The 20,000-nt window shown below is 43.8% G+C and overlaps 1 long non-coding RNA gene across 1 annotated transcript in view; it reads left to right on the top strand.

Moving 5' to 3' along the window:
• Positions 1 to 20,000, top strand: part of LOC135089707 (uncharacterized) — a 164,833-nt gene that overhangs the window by 138,361 nt on the left and 6,472 nt on the right. The window contains exon 3 of the long non-coding RNA XR_010261582.1: positions 2,837 to 2,932. This is a non-coding gene — a long non-coding RNA (uncharacterized LOC135089707). The remainder of the gene's footprint in view (positions 1 to 2,836; positions 2,933 to 20,000) is intronic.

Here is a 20,000-nt window from a genome sequence, read left to right on the forward strand (position 1 = left end):
AAGTCACCAAAACAAGAAGGATGATAGGGAGTTTCTTTTCACATGTCAAAATCCACTTCAAAAAATGCCTTTTATATTTACGTAGTCGCTGTCAGTAATCGAGCAGCTTACCGTACTCCCTCCCACCGTAATTACCTTGTCTCCGCCATCAAAAGTCCTCTGATCTCCTGCCAGTTTCATAAAACCTGATCACTTATATTCTTAGCTGCTCAGAGGACGTAAGACTGAGAGAAATCGTGAACCAAAATAGTAAGACAAGATGCTAAACAAAAGGCTGAGAGAAAATGGTAAAGAAAGAAAAGAAGAGACTGAGAAAAGAAAGAATGAGAGAAGCTAAACATAAGACTGAGAGGAAACAGTAACTAGACTAAAAGGAGGAAACGCGATACAAAGACTGAGGTAAGAAGCTCAACAGAAAAGGAGAAAACGCCAAGCAAAATGATAGAAAACGAGAAACAAGTCAGAAAACGGTAAACAGAAACAGAAAACGATAAATAAATTGAGGGAAAACGCTAAAAAAAAAAAAAACGAGATTGAGATACGACACTAAATAAAATGGAGGTAACTTCCATATCTTATTTAACCTCCCGCAGTTTTACTTACTGAGAAATCCACAGAGAATCCAAAATCCGAGGAATCAGAGACAACATATGAAAACAGTCCTCTATATTAATCCGATTCATGCGTCCACTACCATGTTATCTTGCTCTTGATCTTGCTCGTCTTGTTCTGATCACTTTGGGAATAACCTCATCTTCCTCATCCAGTCCCCGTCGGTATAAGTTTTGTAGCACTTGTGGCTCGTGTTATTTCTAGGTCTTGTTCTTTTTCTTTTTTTCTTTTCTTTTTTCTTTTTTTCTTTTTTTTTCTTTTTTTTTTTTTTTACGTTCTTGGGTTTATTTTGGAGTTTGAGGGCATGAAGGTGTTGATTGCGGTGTTGCGAGGTGTTGTTATTGTTTTTATTGTCTGTTCTACTGTTTGTTCCTTCGTGATGTGGTGGTGAGGAGATGATGTGCTGTGTGGTGATGGGAAGTGGTGATGTTTATGAAAGGAATGGGTGTGGGAGTGTGGGAAGCGGTGGTGTGCTAACTGGACATGGTAATGATGAATAGTCGTAGTAGTAGTCGTCGTCGTAGTTGTTTTTGTAGTAGTAGTAGTAGTAGTAGTAGTAGTAGTAGTGGTAGCAGCAGTTATGTTAGTATTAATAGTTGTTGTAGTAATATAGCTTCCCACATTCATTCACCAGTAACATATACAAACATCCATATTGGCATATAAAGATAGACATACAATCAAATAAGCAAACAAACAGACAGACGGACGGACAGATAAATAAACAGTCAAGCAAATAAAAAAGAAAATAATCACTCAGACAAAAATGAGAGAGAGAGAGAGAGAGAGAGAGAGAGAGAGAGAGAGAGAGAGAGAGAGAGAGAGAGAGAGAGAGAGAGAGAGAGAGAGAGACAGAAAAAAATTACAGATCGAGTGTCTGTCTGGCCATCACAGGGAGAGTATCGGTTCTGGGAAGGCAGGCAGGGAGGGAGCGTGGCTGAATGGAGACAGCTGGGGGCTTTGTATTGAGGCGACTGGAGCATAGTGAAGGGGTGGCGCGCCCTTGTGAGGTGGAGGGACTAATGGTGGGCTGGATAGCGAGGAGGTGGAGGGTGAGGTGGACAGATATTAGAGTGGAGTGAGTGGATGGGATGTCTATGTATGGTTATGTCTCTCTCTCTCTCTCTCTCTCTCTCTCTCTCTCTCTCTCTCTCTCTCTCTCTCTCTCTCTCTCTCTCTCTCTCTCTCTCTCTCCGTATTCTGTGTCTTCTTATTCTGCTTTTGCTTTTTACCTTTCTTGTTTTTCGTTGATTTTTTTTTTTTTTTTTACTTTCCTCACTTTTTTTTACCTCCTCCTCCTCCTCCTCCTCCTCCTCCTCCTCCTCCTCCTCCTCTCATCTTCTCTCTTTACTTTTTCTTTACCTCTCCTCTCCTTTCCTCTCCTCGCTTCCTTCTCCCCCTCCTCCTCTTCCTCCTCCTCCTGGTCTCCTCTTTCTAGTTATCGTAATTCTTCCTTATTTTTTCTCTTCCTCTGACTTTTCTCTCTCATATTTCACTCTCGCCTTAGTCTTACTTTTCTCGTTCACAGAAGCCCAAAATTTTTACCCATATATTTTTCAAAGCGTATCCCTTTAGACACGAAAGTAGTAAGTGAAGGGGCTTGTAGATAGAAAACGTGGCAACTTTCCTATTTGATGATCTAGATTGGTTACCGTTTTCTGTCTCTTTTCCCCCATTTCATTTTCTTCTCTTTTTTTTTCATCATATTTTAAGTTTTGGTGTAATAGCGCATGGAAAAGTTCACGTATAAGGAAGTTTTTGAGTGGTTTTTGGGAAGTTTTTGTGTCATATAAGGAAGGTTATTTAGGGAAGTTTTAAGTCATATTACAAGTTAAATAGAGAAGCTTTTATTGATGCAAGGAATTTTTGAGTCACATAGGTAAAGTTTGATCCATATAAGGAAGTCTTAAGTCATACAGGGAAGTTTTGGTGACATTAGAAAGTTTCATATGGAACATTTAACATGCATAAGGAAGTTCTGAGTAATTTAATGAAGTTTTTCAGTCTTAAAATCTCACAAGGATATTTTAAGTCATGTAAGGAAATATTTTACAAGTTACAGGTGAAATCAGGAAGTTACGAGTAATTAAACACCTCTTTCCCATCACCCCTCTCCGTTTTGAGCTTCACAGAAAAGTATTTAAATATTCAACAAAGCAGAGAACCATTATCACCATCTCTTTGAAGTCAACTTGTAACGGTGAACCATTTTTTTCTCCTCCAGGCGGCGCTGTAGGACGTTAGGAAACCGCTGCGTCCTTCTACGGGAGTCTTAGCGCCGTGCCTTCGCCTGTGCCGCAGACGCTCGAGACTGTGCTAAGTACGCAGGATCTGATCTTTTGGGGGGGCACTCAGATTTTATGTTGCAGCGTATGGCCCTTGTAACGATGCGCCTAATGGTGTGTGTGTGTGTGTGTGTGTGTGTGTGTGTGTGTGTGTGTGCTTATGTGTTTGTATGATGTCTTTTCTCTCTCTCTCTCTCTCTCTCTCTCTCTCTCTCTCTCTCTCTCTCTCTCTCTCTCTCTCTCTCTCTCTCTCTCTCTCTCTGTCTGTCTGTTTTACCATCTTTATTTCACGTTTTTCTTTTTATGTTTGTGTCTGTTTGCATAAATGTTGACAGTAACGGGAGGCTTTTAAAACAAATCCGAATTTTTCCCCTTTTCACCGCCTCTCCACAAACGAAAAATGCAATAACCACTCATGGAATATAGAACCTTCAGTTTAATACGTGAAAACACTGAGAGAGGGAAAGAGAGAGAGAGAGAGAGAGAGAGAGAGAGAGAGAGAGAGAGAGAGAGAGAGAGAGAGAGAGGAGAGGAGAGGAGAGAGAGAGAGACCACTTCTTGGGTCAGATTCTCATTAGAGGGGGAAGAGAGAGAAAAAAAGTAAGGGAGCATACGATTCCTTACACTCTTAATTAAAAGGATGATCAGAAGAGGGCATTATCTTGAAGTAGCAGGCATATAAAAGGGTATATAATAGGAATATATATAGGAAGCATAAAATTGGAGGTAGAGAATAAGAGGCATCAAATAATAGTCAAAATATAAGAGGTATGAAATAGGAAGCATGTAATAGGAGGGATGAAATAGCCACTTATAAGAGACATAGAATAGGAGGTAAAGCAAAAAACAAACATCGAACATTGAATCAACACATAATAGAAGCCACGAACAAAATAATTAGTGTATCATACAAATAAGTCAGGATAAAATAGGAAATATAAGATAAGAGACAAGAAAACTGGTGAAGAGGCACATTAACCCTTTAACACCCTGGGGCACCGGTGAGTGTTCAGGTAGTGACTTACCTGGTGGAGGAGACTTACTAGCAAATGAACAGCAGATAACCTTTGTTGATTCTCTTATCTGTGTGATTGTTTACCTTGTTCACCTTGTTTACCTGGCATTGTGTTCACGTGTGTAGACAAGCCGCCGCAAACACGAGGAAGGAACACGAGGCTTGAACGCAGCGTCAGCTTTGCCCTTTCCTCTCCTCCCTTTCCTCCCTTCATTCTCCTTTATCTTCCTCCCTCCTGCACCTCCCCTCCACCTCACTTACCCCTCTCTCCTCTACCTCATGCAGTATCCTCTCTTCCGTCTGCGCTCCGCCATCATTCTCTCCCTCTCTCTCTTCTCTTCTCTTCTCTTCTCTCCTCTCCTCTCCTCTCCTCTCCTCTTCTCTCCTCTCCTCTCCTCACCTTTTCCTCTTCCCCTCCACCTTCATATTTACGTCGCCCGGCGTACACATAAAGCAAAACCGCCTCCTTAAACCCTGCTCTTGCTTCCTCCTCCTGCCTCCTTCCTTCTGCAGCAGCCAGCACGCACCGAACAAACATTCCGCCTCCTGCTGCGTCTGTTTGGGTTCTACTGCCTCTCGCTTGGTTTGTTGTAGTTGTAGTAGTGATGGTGGTGGTGATGGTAGTAGTAGTAGTAGTAGTAGTTGTTGTGTTTAACTTGGGCCCTACGGAATTTAAGTCAAGCACGTGTTGTCTGTCTCTATATCCAGTTACCTTTGCGTGTGTGTCTGTCTGTGTGTGTGTGTGTGTGTGTGTGTGAGTGTGTGTTACGTATCGACTTTTGTCCTAATTGTTACTAATTCATAAAAAAGAAAATATCTGCTTTTTTGCCACTTCATATTACCTTACCTGCTCGCGTTCACCTGTCACGTACACACAGCTTGAGCACCCAGTTACATACCACCACCTGTCATAGCTACACACCTTCCTCCTCTTTCTCCTTACTGAAACTCAATCCTCACCACCCCACTTCTCCTGTGACGCCAATTGTAGCAGTTTATTTCTGTAGTGTGTCTGAAAAGCCGGCCATTCTTATCTTAAACGACACTCATTCATCACCTCGACTTAAATTATGGAATACACAAACGCACTCGGGATGGAAATAGTTGTGTGTGTGTGTGTGTGTGTGTGTGTGTGTGTATGTGTGTGTGTGTTTGTATAGCTTGTGTTTGCACGTGTGAGATATTGTTGGCTTTTGGTATTAATGTTTGTGCCTGACCCTTGCATTTGTTGTAGTAGAAGTGGGTCAGGTTAGAAATAGGTCAGGTTACGTTAGGTGGAGGCCGATTTAAGTTGGGTCAGGTTGGGTTGAGTTGAGTTAGATTGTGTTATGTTCGGTTATGTTAGGCTTATTTTAGTTTAAGTGTAGTAATAGAAGTAGTAGTAGTAGTAGTAGTAGAAGTAGTAGTAGTAGTAGTGAAAGTGTTTTCTCTAACTGCGCTATTTTCAGATGCGACAATCCTCATTTTTTGTAGTAGAAATAGTAGTACTAGTAGTAGTAGTAGTAGAAGGAGGAAGAGGAGCAGGAGATGAAAGGAGGAGTAATAGATGGAGGAGGCGGAAGACAAGTAAGAGAAGGTGGACAAGGAAGAGGAGATGAAAGAGAAATAGTAGTAGGAGTAAGAAGAGAGGAAGGACAAGGTGCGTTCATTATAACAGAACTATTTGAACCCTTCTTTTCGGTTTTCACTCACAGTACACATCCATGAGCACGAACCTGGGCGTGCCAGAGCTGACGAATGCGCTGGAGGGGTGGGCGGAGTGTTAGAGAGGCGGGGAGGTGGGGAGACGGGGAGGCATGCACGTAGGCGAGTGAGGGAGTGAGTGAGCGAGCAAGTGACAGAGTGAGGGGCCAGGAATGCTCGGATGAAATATAGAAGCGCGTTCGTGACCACAAGGGAGGGGCGGTAAAGCGGAAATACTAGTCAGAACCACTTCATGTCACATACATATCCTCACACCTCTGGCCAGTCACGTGTTGAGCCCCTGACAGCTCCCTCATGGCCCCTCATAACTCAGCTCCCGCGTCACCTCATTTGAACACCACTCATGTCAAACTTCCGAGAGAGAGAGAGAGAGAGAGAGAGAGAGAGAGAGAGAGAGAGAGAGAGAGAGAGAGAGAGAGAGAGAGAGAGAATTCTTTATCTATCGTCACTCACTCATATAAATATCCTCATAAATCCAGATCACCTATTAGAGCGAGGATTATACAGAGAGAGAGAGAGAGAGAGAGAGAGAGAGAGAGAGAGAGAGAGAGAGAGAGAGAGAGAGAGAGAGAGAGAGAAAGAAAGAAGTTAAATGAAGTGAAGTGGTTGAAGTGGTTGAAGTGAAGTGAAGTGAAGTGAAGTGAAGTGAAGTGAAGTGAGAGCCCATCATTTTAAAGAGGGATGGGGGCGAGAATGTAAACCCATTAGAAATAGGAAATCGTTTGGGTAAATTCGAACCCTCTCGATTAATGGCTTCCATATCACTGCACGAGAGGAACAAGGGGAAAAAAAAAATGGACACGATCAATGTAGGATTTGATAGATGTTACATTACCCCACCCATTCTGACCCCTCATGCACCCACTCACCCACCCATTCACCCACCCACCCCGCCCACTCATCCATCCGGCCCCCTGCCAAGCCTCAGTGTGATACCTGGCTGCTTCGGACAGGTGGGAGGATTAAAGAGAGCAGGGAGTCGTGATTTAAGTACTCTAGGATTTGTGGTGTGTTTTTCTGGGTGATTGTGGTGATTGTGGTAGTGGTTGTGAGTGGTGGTGATTGTGGTGTGTTTGAGAGGTAGTGGTGGTGATGCGGAGGTCGTGTTTAGAGAAGTGATTTATCCTCGTGTGTGTTTGGGTCGGAAAGTCGAGTTTGTCTTCTTGTTTTGCGTGTGTCACTGTTGTTACGAGGGTGAGAAGTGAAGGTTTGGGGTAAAAAATGAGATACAAAGAGAGAAGGAAAGAAGGACCGAAAGAAAGTGAGAACGTGCAGGAATGTGCGAAGAGAGCAAGGCGAAAGTGAGGTGGAGTAAAATGACTCTAATAAACGAAAATGAAGTAAATCACGGAATTTCGCAACTTAAAAGGAAAACGTGAGGATGGAGTGAGCGGCGGCGGCGGCGGTGGAGGAGGAGGAGGAGGAGGAGGAGGAAGAAGAAGAAGGGGAGGAGAAACCAGTTATTGGTGGTGATAGTGGTGGTGATAATGATGATGATTTTCATGAATAAACAATGAGAATATAAAAATAAACTTACCTCGCTAACAGAATGGAGAAGGAATTGGGTTTGCAAGAGAGAGAGAGAGAGAGAGAGAGAGAGAGAGAGAGAGAGAGAGAGAGAGAGAGAGAGAGAGAGAGAGAGAGAGAGATGGGAGGGAAAAGGGAGAGTTTCTGACACGGATTTGTTATTGATGTATTAAAACTACGTCGGGTCATGACTGGTATTGACACGCGGTGATGGGAGGGACACTGAGGAATGGGGCCGCGCGCAGACGATGGAATAATGGGTGGACAGGTAATGGAATAATGGCCGGCCTGAATTAAGAGCCAGGATGGGGGCGGTGATGGGAGGGGGTGGTGATGGGCGTGGATTTGATGGACTAAAGTGGTGAAAACTTTTGGTGGGTGATGGGGTGGTGATGAAATGGTAGGGAAGTGATGGGATAGTGATATGATGGTGCTGAGAGAGTGATGAGGGTGGTGATAGGATAATGATCATGGGGGATGTAAACGGGAGATAGTATGGTGATGGGAAGGTGATGTGGTGGTGATGGGATAATGACGGAGGTTAGTCGGGAGTAATTAACCTTTGAGGGAAATGGGAAGTATTTTTATTTAGGATTTTTTTTCCTTCATTCCTCCTTTCCTTCACTCCTTCATTCCTCCCACCGTCCTTCCCTCATTCTCCTCCTTTGTTTCCCTCCTTCACCTTAACTTTCATCACTTTTCCCCTCCTCCTCCTCCCTCCCTCCCTCCCGTCCTCCTCTCCCTCCACCAACGCAACACTAACCACAGCGAGAAGAACAGTCGTAGCATCAGTTCCGGGGCGGGAAGAGAAAATATACTGCCGGGGCGGGAGGACATGATGGGCGGGCAGAAAAGTTTGCTGAAGGCTTCACGGGAGTTTTTGTGGGCGTGAAGAAAATGTCATGGGCGGGAGGAACATTTCTATGAGTTTACAGGAACATTAAAGGAAAGAAGGAGAAGAAGGAAGAGCAGGAGGAGGAAGAGAAGAAGAAGGAACACTGTCCTGAACATTTAATAGCGTAAAGTTTATTTCATGACATTTGTGGCGTTTGTGACTTGTGCAAAAGAGAGAGAGAGAGAGAGAGAGAGAGAGAGAGAGAGAGAGAGAGAGAGGAACAGTGATGGTGGTAGTGTGTGTGTGTGTGTGTGTGTGTGTGTATTCCATCCCAAGAGATAGAGGGAGAGATGGGAGAAAAAGTGGATGGACGAGGAGGAGGAGGAAGAGAAGGAAGAGGAGGAAGAGGAAGGGAAGAGGGACACAGACAGCAAAAGCAAAGTGGAAAACACATCGCGGTGGCTTCTGGTTCTGCTTTTTGCCACTTGTTTTGCATCGCTTACCACCCTTCCCTCTCCCTCTCTCCGCCTGTCAGTGGTGGCGGTGAGTGGGGAAGGCAAGACCAAGGAGAGAGAGAGAGAGAGAAGAGAGGCGAGGATGGTGCTTGGAGAGATGGCGGATGAGGATGAGGGAAGTGCCTGGTTGTAAATGAGACAAGTAGATGAGAGTTAAGTTAAAGAAGCAGAGAGAAATAGAGAGAGGGATGGAGAGGAGAGGAGATCAGGAGGGCGTGGCACCTTTTTGTACCTTGCGTGACCTCAGAACATACAGCACACTTCTGCGTGAAGAGAAGGAGGAAGAGAAACGAAAGCAGGAAGGAAGAAAAGCTGAGGGATGGAGGCTTGGGAATGGAAAGGCACGAAGAGGAGAGATGCTGAGGGATAAGGGAAGAGAAAAATGCACTGAGAAAAGATGCCAAGGTAAGGGCGTAGTAATCCCTGTTTGGGAGGCATGGGAAGGCTTAAGGATCGGGATAAATTAGATGAGGCTTCAAGGTAGGAAAGGTAAAGGAGATTAGCGGTTTAGGGAGATTGGGAGATGAGGTACTTGTGGGAGATGAGGAAGTAGGTGCGGAGAGAGAGAGAGAGAGAGAGAGAGAGAGAGAGAGAGAGAGAGAGAGAGAGAGAGAGAGAGAGAGAGAGAGAGAGAGAGAGAGATTTTTCAAGATTTTTATATGTTATTGACCACAAAAATTCAGACAAAATAAAACAAAATATAAATTAGGTTATTGTCCATATAAAGTCAGAACAATATTTAGATTAACGGATAATTCGATAAAAGAAAACGTAAATAACAAGCTAGCAAAAAAATAATAGTAAAACAAGAATATGATAACATTTCAGAGAGAGAGAGAGAGAGAGAGAGAGAGAGAGAGAGAGAGAGAGAGAGAGAGAGAGAAGGATCCGTGAGTTAAGGATTTCAGTCAGTCCTGTGTGTTCCCAACCTTCAATTTTTATCCCTCGGGTGCACAAAGGCAGGGAGGAAAGACTTGCCTCCTCTTACTCTTCTTTCTCAGGTACTTTCTCTTCTACATTTGATCTTTTGCCTTCCCATTCGTTACCAGTTCAGGAGGTCGTAGAATGCAGGTAATTCATGTGTGTTATTTCTGTAATTTTTTTTTCTTATTTTCTTTCCTTTACTTCGTCTTATTATCGTGGTTTTTTGTCTCTTTCTTAACTTTCTTTTTTTTTTTTATACTCAGAATGTGTATTATTTGTGATTTGGTATTCATTATCGGAAAATTTTGTACTTTTTTTTTCCTAAGTTTGCAATTAAGAGTGTTCTTATGATTCTGTGCTCACTGCCCACCCTCCTTTATATGTGGAAATAGAGAAAGGGTTAATTCAACATGGCAGAGTTTAGAATGAGGGAGTGTAGTTTATATTGGTTCCTTATTGCGTCCCGGTAAGAAGCAAGTCTTTTCACAATTTGAGGCGAGATCATCCGTGATTTGTGGGATATTTTTGGAGTGAGAGGACAACTTGCCACACCAACATCTGCCCACAAAGTCCATAAGAAGAGGAGACTCAACTTAAAATCAGATCTAACTTGCTTTTCTCTGCGTTGATCCTCCTCCTCTCCTCCTCCTCCTCCTCCTCCTCCTCCTCCTCCTCCTCCTCCTCCTCCTCCTCCTGCTCTTTCTCCTCGTCCTTCCCTCGCTTTGATCCTTTCCTTCCTCCTTAGCGTTCCTCCTTCTCGCGGTGATTTTCCTTCATTTCTTGCATCCTTTCCTTTTTCCTTCTTCCCTTTAATCCATTCGTCTCTCTCTCTCTCTCTCTCTCTCTCTCTCTCTCTCTCTCTCTCTCTCTCTCTCTCTCTCTCTCTCTCTCTCTCTCTCTCTCTCTCTCTCTCTCTCTCTCTCTCTCTCTCTCTCCGCTCTTTACATTTTCCTTTCGTTCCTCTCCCGCCTTTTACCTTTCCTTTACGCCATTCTGTCCTTTTTACTCCTTCTTTTCAATGCTCCTACTCTCTTTTCTTGCATGCATCTTCCTTTCCTCACTCGCCCTTATCCTCCCTCTCCCTGATTACCTCTCTTCCGCCATTTCCTGGAAACTTGTTCTCCTTCTCTATCTCTGTCTCTGTCTGTCTCTTTCATCTCTGTGTATTTATAGAACAATTAACACATGGGATCAAACTGCGCCACGTGGGAACTTAATGAAAGGGGATTCCATTAACCAACAGTATCTGGAAGTCCATTCAGTGCCATTATGCCCGATGTGACACACTCGTGCTCACTGATATTCAGATTATGTGCAGGATTTGTAAGGCGTGGAGTAGCGGAGCGTGTTACAGGTATGTATGTAACTGGAGTCCTGCAGTGTGTTTGATGTCGTGTCCCTTGGAGTTACTGTGTTGTGCTGATTCGATGTTGCCTAGATTGTATGCTACCAGGCCGCAGTCACACACGGGTTAGCCCAGACAAAGCACCGCACATAAAAACACACAGGTCTGTCACACTCTTAGCCCCGTCGCCCTCTAGTGGAAAGGGTACAACAGACGAGGGATCTAGACATGCTTGACCTAATTCCTGTCCGGCGGTTTCCAGGTAGGGTCTCTGAGTGCTCTTTTAAATATTAACCATGCTCTTTTACCTCCAGCCAAAACCGTAACCTAATCGAAAACCTAACCTAACCTAACCTAACCTAACCTAACCTAACCTAACCTAATCGAAAACCTAACCTAACCTAACCTAACCTAACCTAACCTAACCTAACCTAATCGAAAACCTAACCTAACCTAACCTAACAAAACCGTAATCTAATCGAAAACCTAACCTAACATAGCTTCAGCAAAATCATAACGTAGCGTAACTTAACTTACCTAATCTACCCGTTCCTTCCCAGAAAAATTAACGTAACCTAACTTAAAACTTAGCCTAACTTAGATTATCAAGTCAGGTGAAACTAAATGCTTCATAACATACGAGCTTGAAAACACAGAGGAAACTTCAAAAGCCTCTGGGTCTGCACGTGCTGGTCCTTGTATAAAGCGTGCCTTCCTCTATCCGCCTGTCATCCCTGTCCATAAATGTATCTAATCTCACAAAGCCGCGTGTTGACTCAGCATTAACAACCTGATGGCAGAGTTTATTCCAGTCATTTGTCACTCTGAGAACTAAAAACCTTACAGATAAATACAGTAATACCTTAAAAATATCTGACGGAAAGAATAAATACAGACGAACGATCGTAAGACGCAAATATCAGAACAGAAATATGAAAAGTACTTTATATCAAAAGGATGTGTGGCGTCTTTTGAGATTACAAGAAGGATGTGAATGAAAAACAAATATCTGAATCCTGCTCCATAAAATCTTGTTACATGAAAGGATTCGAGATATGAGAAACGTCCTTAGGCAAATTGAATAAAATCAGTAATACTTGTTTTTCCTTCTTTCCTTCCTTCCATCCGCTCTTTCTTTCTTTCTTTTTCAACTATTTCTTCCTTCCTCCCTTCCTTTCTACAATTATTTCTCAACCCTTTTCCGTTTCCTTTCATTCCTTCCATTCTTTTTCTCATCCATATCTTCCTTCCTTCGTTCTTTCCCTTTTTTCCTTCATTCCTTTTCAACCATGTATCCCTTTTGTTCCTTCCATCCTTGTTTCCTTTCTTCCCAAATCTTCCATTTCCTTCCATCCTTCCTACCAGTACAAAAAAAAAAAAAAACGAAAACCAAAAATAAGAAAAAAATAAATAAATAAACCCAATGCCAAACGTTCATTCACACGATACCCTAGACTAGACCCACAAAACACTCGGAAAACCCTCTTATCGAATAGGGAGCAGGGCAAGGGTCGGGTCGTTGTCTGGGTGAGGATGTTCAAATTCCCATCAGTGAGGAGTGGCGCTTCGGGACTTGCCCTTCGCCTGGTCTTGGGACGAGACTACTTAGCGATGCACCAAGGCGGCGGAGGAAGGAAGGGAAGAAAGGAGGGCCAGGAGGGAGGGATAGATGGCTATTTAAGTGGCTGAGCGAGTGGAGGGCTGACCTGGAATTAAGAGGGGAAGAAAAACAGAGAGAGAGAGAGAGAGAAATTGTGTTTTTATTAGTCACTTTTCTTGGGCGAAATTAACATAGAAAAAAAAAAGAATTCCGATGAAGTTGCTGTTTTGCTGTAAGAGGCAGAGTGATATGACAGAGAAAAACAGGATAAGAGTGAGAAGAGTGAGGAGTGAAGGTCCCTGGAATGTTGTGTAGAACTTTAAATTGAGAAAAACTTTAAAACTACCTCTCAAAAAGCTCCTTTCAGAGAGAGAGAGAGAGAGAGAGAGAGAGAGAGAGAGAGAGAGAGAGAGAGAGAGAGAGAGAAAGTATTGTACCGTGGGATAGTATTGTAAGAACTAAACTTAGCGGAAATAAACGTTAAGAATAGTCGTTGAGGAGAGGGATAACGATGCTAAATGTGCAAAGATATAGAAAACGTAGCGTGCCTTCCCGCCCTTACGAGCAGGATGAGGGAGAGGGAGAGAAATAAGATAAGAAGAAAGGAAAGAGACACCGGACTGGAATTGTTGGCTGGAAGAGAGAGAGAGAGAGAGAGAGAGAGAGAGAGAGAGAGAGAGAGAGAGAGAGAGAGAGGGAGTGAGAAAGAGAGAATTACGAGCAGGGATGCAAGGGAGAGGGAGAGGTGGCGTGCAACCCAACGAGGTGAGAGGAAGACAGCTCTGTGGAATTTGCAGAGAGAGAGAGAGAGAGAGAGAGAGAGAGAGAGAGAGAGAGAGAGAGAGAGAGAGAGAGAAACTTCATGCATCACAAGTAAGAAGGAGAAGGAGAAAGAAAAAAGAGATGAGAGGATATGCTCGTATGCTGCTCCTACTGCTACTAATGCTATCACCTGCCCATGCTCTTTAAAAATCTCTCTCTCTCTCTCTCTCTCTCTCTCTCTCTCTCTCTCTCTCTCTCTCTCTCTCTCTCTCTCTCTCTCTCTCTCTCTCTCTCTCTCGTTAGTTCAACACACACGACCTGCCTCGCTACCCTTCACGACCACATCCACGACAAATTGACGGTCTGACACACTCTCGTAAAGGCTTTAGTGGCGCCGTTATCCCACCGACACCCAGCTCCTTAAAGTTCCCCTCCTTGTGACGCGGGCTTACAATATTACTTCGACTCTTAAACCTCTTCTTGTATTTCTGTTCCTCTCTCTGTCTTCCCTTTTGCCTGAACTCTTAAATCTCTTCTTGTATCTCTCTCTCTCTCTCTCTCTCTCTCTCTCTCTCTCTCTCTCTCTCTCTCTCTCTCTCTCTCTCTCTCTCTCTCTCTCTCTCTCTCTCTCTCTCCTGAGTAATTCACTGTTTAACTTGAATTTTAATTTTTAGTAATGCTAGAAATTAATTATGGTATTCCCTCAAACATTCTCACGTGAATTTATAAAGGCGATGTGTGTGTGTGTGTGTGTGTGTGTGTGTGTGTGTGTGTGTGTGTGTGTGTGTGGGAAAGGTGAGACTGTCGTGAAAGTGAAACAAGAAAAATAATTGAAGTTTCACTCTCTCTCACTCTCCAAGATGTTTCCTTTCTTGCTGCCACCTTCAGAAACTGGCCTTCGTCAGGTAACCCGGCCGTATAACTAAGGTTTCGTCTGGCAGGTGGCAATTAAACACGGAAATGGACTTGTGAGAACGCGAGCAAGCATCCACCTCTCTTTCTTTCACTTCTCTCTTTCTTTCTTCCTCTTCTTGTTCCTCTTCTTCGTGTTCCTCTTCCCTCTCGTTCTTGTCTTTCGGTTCTGTCTCTGGTTTCTGGCGTTTTGTGTTGTTGTTGTTGTTGTTGTTGTTGTTGTTGTTGTTGTTGTTGTTGTTGTTGTTGTTGTTGTTGTTGTTGTTGTTGTTGTTGTTGTTGTTGTTGTTGTTGTTGTTGATCTTCTTCCTCTTTTCCTTCTTCTTCCTCTTCTCCTCCTCCTCCTCCTCCTCCTCCTCCTCCTCCTTTATCCTGTTCCTTCGTCGTAGCCTCCGTCTGCCCAGCGAGGCGCGAGTGCCGGGGCGCAGGAGTTGGGTGAATAAAAATGGTACTCTTGCCCTGATGGAGAAAAGTGGCTTTGCTGATAGAAGAGAGAAGGAAGGGAGAGTGTGATTATCAGTGAGTCGTATGATTATGGTACAGGGAGAGAGAGAGAGAGAGAGAGAGAGAGAGAGAGAGAGAGAGAGAGAGAGAGAGAGAGAGAGAGTTTCCTCGACCCAGGTGTTGCTTTCCACTCACGCTGATTACGAGGGATAGGCCGTTGTGGTGGAGGAGGTGCTTAGTGAGTAGGAGGAGGAAGAGGAACAAGAAGAGGAAGAGGAAGAGGAGGAGGGAAACATTCTCCACCATTTTCACCAGGAGAAGGAGGAGGAAGATTTTTACTCTGAGCGTTTTCTTTCTTTGTCTAGTTTTCTTTTCTTTTTCTTTCTTTTTTTTGTCTACGTTCTTTTCTTTTTTTATTTTCTTCTCCCTCTCACTATTTCTTATTTCACTTCATCACGTTCCCCAACCGTCTTTTTATTTTAATCTTTTCTTCTCTCTCTCTCTCTCTCTCTCTCTCTCTCTCTCTCTCTCTCTCTCTCTCTCTCTCTCTCTCTCTCTCTCTCTCTCTCCTCGAATCGTCCCCGCTGCTGCAAAGTTTTCAAAAAAAGTTTGTTCAAGAGCAATTTTTGGTTTATTTATTTAAGGTACTTTTGGTGGAGTGTGATAGCGTTCTGTGAGGGTCTGGGGTGTGGGGGGTGGGGGTCGGTTTGGTCTTCCTTTTGTAGTGGTGATGGTGGTAGTAGTAGCAGTAGTAGTAGTAGTAGTAGTAGTTGTTGTTGTTGTTGTTGTTGTTGTTGTACTAGCAGTAGTTTTTGTTACACCACCACAAAAAAAAAATTTCACTATCACCACCAACACTAGTACAAGTAAAGCAATAACAGTAGGGACAATACCATGGCAGTAACAGGAATAATAAGAACAGCAAATGAGAAAGAAAGCAGGGGAGTGGACAGCAGCAGTAGCAGTAGTAGCAGCAGCAGTCGCAAGAGCAGGAGGAACAGTACCCTTACATTTGCCCCCTTTCGTAGTGGCATTTTACCTCGCACTGGACATGGACTTTACTCAGGATACAAGAATGGCTGTAACGTCCGGCTTACCGCAGTTTGCCCTCTCTAAGCTTCCCCAGGCGCCCATTTATCGAGCTGCAGTATGAGCGGGATGCCTGGCTCAACTCACCACAAGCCTGGGTACTCATGCCCTCAATACCAATAAGAATGAAAGCAAGGATAGAAATAAAAGTAGGATTATAGACAGCTTGGGATTTGTTCCTGGAGTGGCGTGTAGTTGGTAGGGCTGTGTAGTAAGGATTGGAAAGTTGGCAGGGTGGTTAGCGAAGAGAGAGAAAAGTAGATGGTATAGCTTGGTAAGGGAATAGTAGGCAGGGTAATGAAAGAGGGTGAGGGAATGGTAGGCAGAGTGGTAGAGAAGGGAGGAGGAATGGAAAGGGAGAGTAGTGAAAGATGTTTCCTCTTCACAAATAAAAACACAAGTAAGACCAAGATTAAATAATTTTTTACCATCTACCACAACCAGAAGGAAAAACAAACCTTGGCAAATACAGTGAAGGTTTCTATATATTAGTCTCCCTTACTTCCCTGTTTCCCTTCACTAATAACATGTTTTTTTTGGGGAGGAAATACAATAAATTAATAAGAACACCCACCCATAAACTTACCAAGGCGTTACAATACTACGTAGCAAGAAGGAGTGAACAAAGTCAGTCGAAAGAAGGATCCCAACCATATATATTCTTTAAAGGGGAAAAACGAGGAGAGTTAAGACAGAGTTAAGACAGACAGGATTCTTACCACTTCCATCTCAGTCTCATAAATAATAAAAACCTCTTACGGGAAGATTAATGGATCGAAGTTTTTTTTTTTATCAAGATATTAATAAACCTGCTCCCTCTAGATAAACAACCTTCCGGAAGACTGATAGAAGAAGTGACTGACGTGAGAGAGAGAGAGAGAGAGAGAGAGAGAGAGAGAGAGAGAGAGAGCGGGAAGGAACATCATTCATTTCCAATTTTTGCATTTTTCGAGATAAGGTCAGTTTATTTTTGCTTTCAGGCGTTAATCCACATAATAGGGACGCGAAGGTAAGGCACAGAGGAGGAAGAGGAGGAAGGGGAGAGTTTGGAATATATGCAGCAAATAAAATCAACTAATGAGGGAAAGTAAATAAATAGGGGACAATAAATAATGAATGAAATGAATGTAGGAGGGAGGAAGGCAGGAGAAGAACGAGACACAGGAAAGGGGATTAGTTAATTACCTCAGGTGTGTTGAATTACTTGTGGCTGGACCGGTGTGTGTGTGTGTGTGTGTGTGTGTGTGTGTGTGTGTGTGTGTGTGTGTGTACGTGACAACTCAGGCATTTATATTCATGGGTAATTGAATAGATGTGTTGTTCTTTGGGAATTAATGAGTATATTGTCAGTGGTTCCAGCGGCTGTAATGGTGACAGTGGAGGCCGCGGTGGTGGTGTAGCAGTGGCGAGTTTAGTGTGTGTTTGTCTGTATTAAGTGATACCTGTGAAAAGTGACCGTGTGTGCCATCATTCCTGCACCTTTTAAATCATCCGTTGTTTTATTTTAGTTTGGAAAGACTTTGTTTGTATTCCATTACACTCAAGTCACATATCATCTTACCTTTAGCTTCTCTTACTTTCATCTATAATTCAATTCCTGGCATTTGCTTTCTCTTTTAATTTTTCTTGTTTTTTTCCCCACAACGGTTCCATTTCAGGCACGCAGTTTTGACTCTAATTAATTTCGGGTATAATCTTCGCTGCTCTTCATGTCTTACTTGCCTCTTGGTGTTAGGTCATCACCTTAACCTCCTATAGATGATTCTCTCTCTCTCTCTCTCTCTCTCTCTCTCTCTCTCTCTCTCTCTCTCTCTCTCTCTCTCTCTCTCTCTCTCTCTCTCTCTCTCTCTCTCTCTCTCTCTCTCTCTCTCTCTCTCTCTCTCTCGCTCTCGCGCTCTGTACAAGACATACTGCCCGGATATTCCCTTTCCCTCTGTCTCTCCCTCCTTATTTACCTCTCTCTCTCTCTCTCTCTCTCTCTCTCTCTCTCTCTCTCTCTCTCTCTCTCTCTCTCTCTCTCTCTCTCTCTCTCTCTCTCTCCCTCCTTCGCCTTGCTCGCCCCTCCAATTAACGGAGTCGTTCGTCTACATGTTTTTACGTGTTCTTGACTAGTTCATTTAGGGGAGGCGATCTCTCTCTTGCTCTTCCGGCACTCACCCACCCACTCATTGCACACACACACATACATACAAACACACACTCACATATACACAGGAACGACACTTCAGAATCCCATATCATTCCAGCGCCAAGGTGAAGCCATTTTGAGTCCACACGCGTCCAGGCTTCCAGGTGCTTCCGTGCTTCACCAGCGTAACTTCCTCCCAGCGTCCATGAAGCGAAAGGGAGCGAGGCGTGAAACCAAAACGGGATTCCAGCTGCCAGAACAATCACGCCGCTGGAAAGGGGCTGAAAGGGGAGGTGTCAGGCCCATTCCAGGTGTAGGGGTGTAAAATTTTGGTTGTTTGCGGAGGTAACGAAGAGATACTGGAAAGGGATGTGAAAGGGACTGGAAAGGAGAGCTAATGGAAGGGGTCTGGAAAGGGGAGAAAGGTGTTGAAAATCTTACCTAATGGAAAGGGATAGGAAACTGCTGGAAAGGGGAGGAAATTGAAGGGTTCTTGAAAAAATCTGAAAAAAAAAAAAAGGACTAGAAAAGGTCTGGAAAAGGGAAGGTGTCAAACTCATCTCTTTTACAAGGTAATGAAATTTTGGGTCGTTTTTTTTTTCGGAGAGATAAAGAAAAGTAATTTTTTTCCTTCCTTATAGTATCAGAAGAGGGAATGGGATTGGATTCCGACAGATGGTAGGACGTCTTTAATATAAGGTTATGGTAAAGACACACTAACAGTATTGTAACTAAGAGGGAGGTGTTCGGAAAGTGACAAGAATCAGCTAAACTTCTTAAATTATGACTAGAAAAGGGATTGAATTCTGAGAGATGGTAGACTATCTTCAATGTAAAGTTATGGTAAAGACAGTCTGACAGTACGAGTACTGTAACTAATGGAGAAGACTTTTGGAAGTGACAAGAAAAGATTGGGCTTATATTATACCTAGAAGAGGGAATCGTATTGGACTCTGATAGGACAAATGATAAGGAGCCTTTAATATAAACTTATGGTAAAGACACACTACACTACGTAACATCATTTCAACTCGGAAAGAGTCTTAGAAGTGACGAGGAGAGACGACGAGGGCGAGAGGTTGTTTCCTGGCAGTTATGAGGGTGTTTTCTGGAGGTGACGGGGAAAAAGGGCCGCTGGTCATATTGCCGGACTGACCAGGGGAGCTTAGGCCACGTGGTCACCCAGATAACAGGGCTAAGAGGGTTGGAGCTTTTCTACCAAGAGTATTTAAGGAGAGGCGACGCTGCGACTCAAGGCTACTGATGTTATGGAAGGAACGGAGGAGGAGGGGGGGCAGGGGGAGAGTGAAGGGATGCGTTAGGGAAAAAGAAGGAAGGAAGGGAAGGGAAGAAGAGAAAGAAAGGCAAGAATATTCAGTTATATTAATTCCTCACTATGAAAACAAGGTTGCCACACACACACACACACACACACACACACACAAACACACACAAACATATTCACCACACTGACAAAGGCCTGCACCACCACCAACGCAATAGTAATTTCACGTCGCGGACTCAACCTGCAGCCTCACACTACCTGCAGGCGCTGGCTGTGACCTGCCGCGTGTGACTCGTGTGCCTCCCCCATTCAGGCGGCGAGCGAGGTGTGCAAGGTATGTGTGGTGTGTGTGGTGTGTGCAGGCATTCATTCCATGCCAGCACAAGACGCGGTGGTGTGGTAAAGAGTTATTGGTTATTTTTATTTTTTTATTACTCTTTCCCGTGTGTGTGTGTGTGTGTGTGTGTGTGTGTGTGTGGCTTCAATGGCGTAAGAAAGGGAAAATAAAATATCTTAACTGCGGTAAATTTACAAAGAGGAAAATGTCTTTGACCTCCACCGTATGTGCGTGCGTGCGTGCTTTTGGAAAATTCTCTCTCTCTCTCTCTCTCTCTCTCTCTCTCTCTCTCTCTCTCTCTCTCTCTCTCTCTCTCTCTCTCTCTCTCTCTCTCTCTCTCTCTCTCTCTCTCTCTCTCTCTCTCTCTCTCTCTCTCTCTCTCTCTCTCACACACACACACACACACACACACACACACACACACACACACACACACACACACACACACACACACACACACACACACACACACACACACACACACATAACCACCATAAAACACACATGTGCCCACAAACAGACAAACTGTAAAGACAAGCTGCCACTTTCTCACTTCCTGAACATGTAGATAGAGTGACAAAGCAACTTTTCCACATCCTCTTTTCTTTCCACACAAATTACCACAACAAAGAACACAGAGAACGCACGTGTCACTCCAACAACGTCCAGGAAGAACACAAA

This window comes from Scylla paramamosain, chromosome 33 (genome assembly GCF_035594125.1).
Source record: "Scylla paramamosain isolate STU-SP2022 chromosome 33, ASM3559412v1, whole genome shotgun sequence".
Lineage (NCBI taxonomy): Eukaryota > Metazoa > Arthropoda > Malacostraca > Decapoda > Portunidae > Scylla > Scylla paramamosain.